The sequence below is a fragment of the Callithrix jacchus genome, chromosome 11, assembly GCF_049354715.1.
Source record: "Callithrix jacchus isolate 240 chromosome 11, calJac240_pri, whole genome shotgun sequence".
In the NCBI taxonomy this organism is placed as follows: Eukaryota; Metazoa; Chordata; class Mammalia; order Primates; family Cebidae; genus Callithrix; species Callithrix jacchus.
In genome coordinates this window covers 6,084,265-6,092,500 of record NC_133512.1, presented here as the reverse complement: position 1 = coordinate 6,092,500, position 8,236 = coordinate 6,084,265, and the positions used below count along the sequence as shown (strand labels likewise).

The following is an 8,236-nucleotide window of genomic DNA, read 5'->3' as shown; positions in this document are numbered from 1 at the left end:
ACTAGTTTTCTCAACAGGCCAATATACTTCTGAGGTTCTCCCATCTTCCTTGGCCCCACACAGCAAGAAATGCCATTTCTGTAGACTGTATGAATGAAAAGAGACCCTCTAATACAACAGAGAAATTGGAAAAGCTGAATACATTCTCTCTCTCTAACTTAATGTTCTTAAAGGGCAATAGCCAGAAAATTAAATTTTATTTAAAGAATTTTGAGGATGAAAAGCACAAAGATATTAATTTTTCTCCACTGTCACTTTCCACTTTCATCACTGCTACAATTTATCATACCCACTTGTTCCTGGAAAAGAAAGAGCATAATAGCTTGCTACAGTGATTTCTTTTTAAAATAAAGTATCGTAGGATGTTGAAAAATCAGAAGAAATCAATGGCCAGCAGTAAGTGAAAGAAAGGGAACTTTAATTATTTGCAAGATGTGGACAGGGAATAATACTGCTCCTTGAATTCGTCCACTGACAATCCAGTATTAGTATGTGTGGGACTTCCCATTTAGAATATTAGTAAGATAGAATTAGTTGCTACATCTCCATAATTATTTCTTAAAATGGCTTTCTGAGAGCTAGGAAATGTTATACTACTTGCTCCTACTTCCTGTTCTAGCTGTTTCAGGTTTTATTATGAAAATATGTAAGTGGGAGTAAAAGCCAAGCTCTGACTTAGCGGGTGCCTGGCATGCAGTAAACATTAATTCTCTTCCTCCTCCTCTATCCTGTGCTTTCTGCACTGACCCCGGGATTCACAGAGAGAGGGTGACAAAAAGTGTCACAGCAGATAGCTCATGAATTGCATCTCTTTCATTAGTTAGCTAAAAACTCTTTCCACTCGTGTCTTCTTCCCTTTGCAATTTTTTTTCTCCAACAGGAAACCCATTGTTTTTTGTTTCTCTACTGAAAGGTGTCATGTTGCCTTCCTTTAGGGGTAGGCCAGCAGGCTCAATGATGGAACTTAGTTTTTTTAATTGTATTCATTTTCCCTTGTTTGAATGAAGAAGGTGATTATAAACCTGGGTCACGGTTCATTTCATTTTCATCCATATATGTCATGCACTCATTCATTTATTCATTGTAACATTTGTAGAAGCCCCACTGTATAGGGTTGTGTGTGTGTTGAGGGGTGGAAGGGACTGGAGCAGTAAGGTTACTGGAACCCAGGCATCCAGACCTCTGTCCCTGCTTTTTTTTTGAGATGGAGTCTCGCTCTGTCACCAGCCTGGAGTGCAGCGGCGCAATCTTGGCTCACTGCAACCTCCACCTCCCTGGTTCAAGTGATTCTTCTGCCTCAGCCTAAGTAGCTGAGACTACAGGCACATGCCAGCATGCCTGGCTCATTTCTGTATTTTTAGTAGAAACGGGTTTCACCATTTGTCAAGGCTGGTCTTGAACTCCTGACCTCGTGATCTGCCCGCCTCAGCCTCCCAAAGTGCTGGAATTACAGGCGTGAGCCACTGCACCTGGCCTTTGTCCCTGCTTGTTATAGTGACTCACAGTCTGGGGTTGTGGGGCGGGATGGAGAGAAAGACATGAAGACAAGCAGATACATTTCAAATAAGCATTTACTGAACCCGTGCTGTGATCAAGGAACTGAATCAAATTTTATGTGCATACCAGGTTTTACTAAGCTTCTTTTTTTCTTTCAAGGAGATCATACTTTACTAGAAGAGAGAAGATACATCTAATTTAGAACTGTAGGGAGCTTTCTATGTGTCAGTCACCAGACTGCAGTAGTACTGGGGAGTTAATTTATTTCTATGTCAATTACATAAAATAATCCTTCCTTGCATAGGAAGGTAGAGACTATATGAGCTAGAGTAATTACAGCAGGAATTATAGAGGAAGTTGGAAGTAAAATAGTCATAGTAGTTAAGGCTTCTGGCTTGGGAGTCAGATATATCTGGTTTTGATTCCTGGCTCCATTACTTAATAGCTGTGTGACTTTGGGGGAAGAAGGGAGATAATTTTCTTTTCAAGATTCAGTTTGTTATAAGTAAAAGTTTGATGCCTCAAAAGAAATAGCACTCAAGGATAAATCCTCTCAGCAAGGCAGTTTACTTCTCTAGAAGGGTGTGGCTCACAGATGGAGCAATGGTGACTGCACATTTGGACAAGTGAGGAAAAGGGGTACTTATGCCTGACGGGAGTCACCCCTACTGCTGTGTCGTTCCCCTATTGGCTAGGGTTAGACCGCACAAGCTAGACTAATCCTGATTGGCTATTTTATGGAGAGTAGGGATCCGAGCTGGAGTGCCAGGGTGGGTGGTTCGGCAGGAAGAACGGTTACAGGGAGGTCCGAGCAGGTAGCCAGGGGTGTCCTAGGTCAAAGAAGGTGACCGGAGCAGGTGACTGGAGCAGGTGACCAGGATGAGTCAGGATGGAGCTGGGGGCCAGGCAGAACAGATGTAAACTACTGATTAGAACCAGAGAAGGTTGTCTACTGGAACTACAAGGAAGTTGAACTTTAAAATGAAGGAAAAATAACTGAACATAGTGATTCTTTGAAGAGAAATTTAGAACTCATTGTATCCAATAGTTTTCCTACTAGCAAAACGGGAATTATATTAATAATATTTACTGTGGTAGATTTTATCTTCCAAAATGGTAATACCAGTATATTTTATCATACATGATCTTATAATAGCCTCATAAAACTCCTGCCATCTAGCAATAGGGCTTCTGTCCCTTCCATTTGATCTTGAGTGGAATGCTGCAACAGCTTTGACCAATAGAGCATAGCAGAAGTGGTACTATATGGCTTGCAAGGTTACATCATAAAAAGGTTATTCACCTCCATCTTGCTCTGCAGTGTAGCTCTTGGAACCCAGCCACCATGCTGTGAGGAAGCCCAAGCAGCCCATGGAGAGGACCAAGTGGGGAGAATTGAGGCTTCTGGCCCACGGGCCCGGCTGAGTTCCCAGCCAACTGTTAGCTTCCACTTTCCAGCCATATGAGTGACCATCTTCCAAGTGAATCCCCCAGCAAGCCCCAGTTGAGTTGCCGTGGCTGACTCTGCATGGAGCATAGACAAACCATACCTGCCCAACCCTGCCCAAATTGTAGTTTCAAGAGAAAAAATAAGTGATTGTTGTTATATGAGGCCAGTAAGTCTGGAGACGGTTTGTTATACATCAGTACACAACCAGGATACTTGCCATCTAAAGTTGCTAAGAGGAGTCAGTGAAATGATACACAAAATCGGCATAAAATAAGTGACCCCCTAATGACAGCTCTCTTCATTGTTATCACTAGAGAAGTTATTTATAGATGTCGGCATTAGTTCAAAGTGAGGTCACAACCTAAAAAGCTACCCGTGAACTTTTGGCATTCAGTAGGCTTTAGGAAACGAATTTTGTTCACTTTTTTTTCACTTGCAAACCCTGCTGTGTGTCAGCTTCCGGATCACCTTTCTGCTGGTATTGTGCTGAGTCTGTTCTGAACTCTGTGTTCTCTTGTTTCACTTAGGCTTTCTGTGTCATGGCCTGATGTGTAAACAATGTTTAAACTTCCAGATTATTTGTGAAAGTCAGGCTCAGGGCTGTTATTTTATTAAAAAAACAAAAACAAAAAACTGTGTATGGTAAAAAAGAAACAACACAAAATTTACAGTTTTATCATTTTAAGTGTACCGTATAGTAGCATTAACTATATGTGCATTCTTATGCAACAGATCTCTAGAGCTTTTTAATCGTGGTTGAAACTCTGCGGATGGAACAGCAATTTCCCTTCCCTCCTCCCCAGCCCCTGGCAATTACCATGGTACTTTGTTTCTAAGAGATTGACTACTTTAAACAATCCCTATGAGTATAATCATGCATCATCGTGTGTCTTTTTGTGGCCGGCTTATCTCACTTAGTATCATGTCCTCAAAGTTCATCTGAGTTGTAGCACGTGACAAGATCGCCTTCTGCTTTAGGCTGAGTAATATTCCCTTGTATATATATTCCTATCATCTCTTTATCCCTTCCTCTGTTGATGAATATTTAGGCTGCGTCTCCCTCTTGGCTATTGTGACTAATGCTGCAGTGTACATGGTAGTGCAAATGTGGCTCTGCTGTTATTTTTTCCACTTCCCACCCATAGCAGAATCTTGTTGAAATGCATTGGAAAGACAGAGGGTAGCGGCTTATCTGAGTTCTTTGCCATCTTTTTTCCAGTGTATCTTAGAAAGTGATGCATAATCAGGTAGCCAGACTGCCCAGAATCTTCCTGGGGGTTTCAACTTTATTATATGTATCTATTGTGTAACCCAGATGTGATTAGAATTAAACCTCTGCAGGGCTTTCCATTGCATTCACAGCACTTCATAAGCATCATTTTATCGAACCCTTGCTGCATGATCGCTATTTCTTTCTTTCTTTCTTTTTGAGATTGAGTCTCCCTTGGGCTGTACTGCCCAGGCTGGAGTGCAGTGGCGCGATCTCTGCCCACTGCAACCCTCACCTCCTGGGTTCAAGCTATCTCCTGCCTCAGCCTCCTGAGTAGCTGGGATTACAGGCACCCACCACCATGCCCAGGTCATTTTTGTGTTTTCAGTATAGACGGATTTTCACCATGTTGGCCAGGCTGGTCTCGAATTCCTGATCTCAAGTGATCCACCCACCTCTGCCTCCCAAAGTGGTGGGATTACAGACATGAGACACCACGCCTGGCCCGATAGCTGTTTCTTTAGTATGGGGAACACAAAGGTACAATATGCTGTGGATATAAACTCCAGTGCTACGGTATTATTTGTTGTGATAGTCTATGTTCTTTACAATTTGAAATTCATTTATAAATAGACTTGACACAGTTTTTTGAAATTCATGTTTTTAAAAATTAATAAATATAATCAGTTTTTTCTAAGAGAACTTTTAGGTTTACAAAACATTCCACACAACGTACAGAGTTTCCATATCCTCTTTCCCCTGCGGGGCTTCCCTCTTTTTTAGATGGACAGGAAGTAGAATTTATGGGTTAATTTTAAGAGGGGACAGCACAGTGGGAGCCCTCATGAGTGCAGAGCCTGCCACTTGTCCAGAGGGCCATGACTGGGGATGTATTTGACCCCACAGCCATCTGGGATGAGCTGCTTCTCAGTCACCATGTCTTCAAATTCATCATCATTGAACTTGGTGAAGCCCCACTTCTTTGAGATGTGGATCTTCCTGTGGCCAAGGAACTTGAACTTGGCCCTGTGCAGGGTCTCCATCACATGCTCCTTGTTCTGCAGCTTGCTGCAGAAGGACATGATCACTTGGCCAGTGTGAACCCCGGCCACTGTGCCCTGGGGCTTCCCAAAGTCACCTCGCATGCCTGTTTGGAGCCTACTTGGGGGTAGTGCAAGGTCAGAGACATGAACAAACATCTGAAAGGCTTGTCTCCAAGGTCCCTTAGTGCAACCCATACAAGAAACAGTGTGTGTTACGCTACCAAGGAAGCTGCTGTTTGCAGCCATTGCACACTGGGCCCTCATGAGGAAGGGAACCCAGTTGGCTAAATTGGCTGCAGAAGGGCTTCCTTCTTCTTAATATTTGTTACCAGCAATGAGCCAATATTGATACATTATTATTCACTGATGTTCATCGTTTATCTTAGGGTTTACTTTTTGTTTGTTACAGTTCTGTGAGATGGATCAAATGCATAATATCATTATCCACCATTATCCTATGGTACAGAGGAATTTTACTATCCTAAAAAGCCCCCTGCCGTTCACTAACGCATCCCTCTCTCGCTGCATATCGCTGGCAACTACCGATGTTTTTTATGGTCTCTATAGTTTTGCCTTTTTCAGAATGACACGTAATTATAACCAAACAGTCTATGGCCTTTTTAGACTGGCTTGCTTCACTTAGAAATACGCAGTTAAGATTCACCTGGGCTGGATGCTGTGTCTCATGCCTATTTAGAAATATGCATTTAAGATTCACCTGCGCTGGATGCCGTCTCTCACAGCTATAGTCCGAGCACTTTGGGAGGCTGAGGTGGGTAGATCACAAGGTCAGGAGTTCGAGACCAGCCTGGCCAACATGGCAAAACCCCATCTCTACCAAAAATAAAAATTAGCCAGGCGTGGTGGTGCACACCTGTAATCTCAGCTACTCGGGAGGCTGAGGAAGGAGAATCAATTGAACCTGGGAGACGGAGTTAAAGAGAGCTGACATCACGCCACTGCACTCCAGCCTACGTGACGGGAATGAGACTCCACACACACACACTACACACACACACATTATACACACACACTACACACACACTACACATGCAAACACACATACACACACACTACACACACACAACACACACTACACACACACATACTACACACACACTACACACATATACACTCACTACACACACACACTACACACACACACACACCAGCCTACGTGATGGGAATGAGACTCCATCTCACACACACACACACACACACACACTCCAGCCTACGTGACAGGAATGAGACTCCACACACACACACTATACACACACACTACACACACACTACACATGCACACACACATACACACACACTACACACACAACACACACACTACACACACTACACACATATACACACACTACACACACACTACACACACACACACACACACACACCAGCCTACGTGATGGGAATAAGACTCCATCTCACACACACACACACACACTCCAGCCTACGTGACTGGAATGAGACTCCATCACACACACACCCACACACACTCCAGCCTATGTGACAGGAATGAGACTCCATCACACACACACACACACACACTACACACACAACACACACACTACACACACACACACACACACACCAGCCTACGTCATGGGAATGAGACTCCATCTCTCACACACACACACACACACACACACACTCCAGCCTACGTGATGGGAATGAGACTTCATCACACACACACACACACACACACACACTCCAGCCTACGTGACAGGAATGAGACTCCATCACACACACACACACACACACACACACACACACACACACAGACACACTCCAGCCTACGTGACAGGAATGAGACTCCATCACACACATACACACACACACACTCCAGCCTACGTGACAGGAATGAGACTCCATCACACACACACTACACACACACACACCAGCCTACATGATGGGAATAAGACTCCATCTCACACACACACACACACACACACACACACTCCAGCCTACATGACAGGAATGAGACTCCATCACACACACACACACACACACACACTCCAGCCTACGTGACAGGAATGAGACTCCATCACACACACACTACACACACACACACCAGCCTACATGATGGGAATAAGACTCCATCTCACACACACACACACACACACACACTCCAGCCTACGTGACAGGAATGAGACTCCATCACACACACACACACACACACACTCCAGCCTACGTGACAGGAATGAGACTCCATCACACACACACACACACACACACACACACTCCAGCCTACGTGACAGGAATGAGACCCCATCACACACACACACACACACACACACACTCCAGCCTACGTGACAGGAATGAGACTCCATCACACACACACACACACACTCCAGCCTACGTGACAGGAATGAGACTCCATCACACACACACACACACTACACACACACACACACACACACACTCCAGCCTACGTGACAGGAATGAGACTCCATCACACACACACTACACACACACACACACCAGCCTACATGATGGGAATGAGACTCCATCTCACACACACACACACACACACACACACACTCCAGCCTACGTGATGGGAATGAGACTCCATCTCACACACACACACACACACACACACTACACACAGTACACACACACTACACACACATATACACACACACACATACACACTCCAGCCTACGTGACAGGAATGAGACTCCATCACACACACACACACACACACACACACCAGCCTACATCATGGGAATGAGACTCCATCACACACACACACACGCACACACACACTCCAGCCTACGTGACAGGAATGAGACTGCATCACACACACACACACAGAGTCATTCATGTTCCTTCATGCCATGATGGTTCATTTCTTGTCTTTTTATCTCCCAATACTCTATCCCTGTGTGGATGTACCATTGTTTATTCACTCACCTATTGAAGGGCATCTTGGTTGCTTCTGAGTTTTGTCAAGTTTAAGTTAGGCTACTGTAAACATGTGTGTGCAGTTTTTTGTATAGACATAAGCTTTTTCAACTCATTTGGGTA

At 44.2% G+C, this 8,236-nt stretch overlaps 1 protein-coding gene and 1 non-coding gene across 25 annotated transcripts in view; one reads left to right on the top strand and one right to left on the bottom strand.

Annotated features, from left to right (window-relative positions):
- ELMO1 (engulfment and cell motility 1) overlaps positions 1-8,236 on the top strand; it is a 588,268-nt gene that overhangs the window by 39,368 nt on the left and 540,664 nt on the right. The window lies entirely within an intron of this gene.
- LOC118143977 (small nucleolar RNA SNORA70) lies at positions 5,364-5,499 on the bottom strand. The gene has a single exon (XR_004728451.1). It is a non-coding gene; the product is annotated as a small nucleolar RNA SNORA70 (small nucleolar RNA).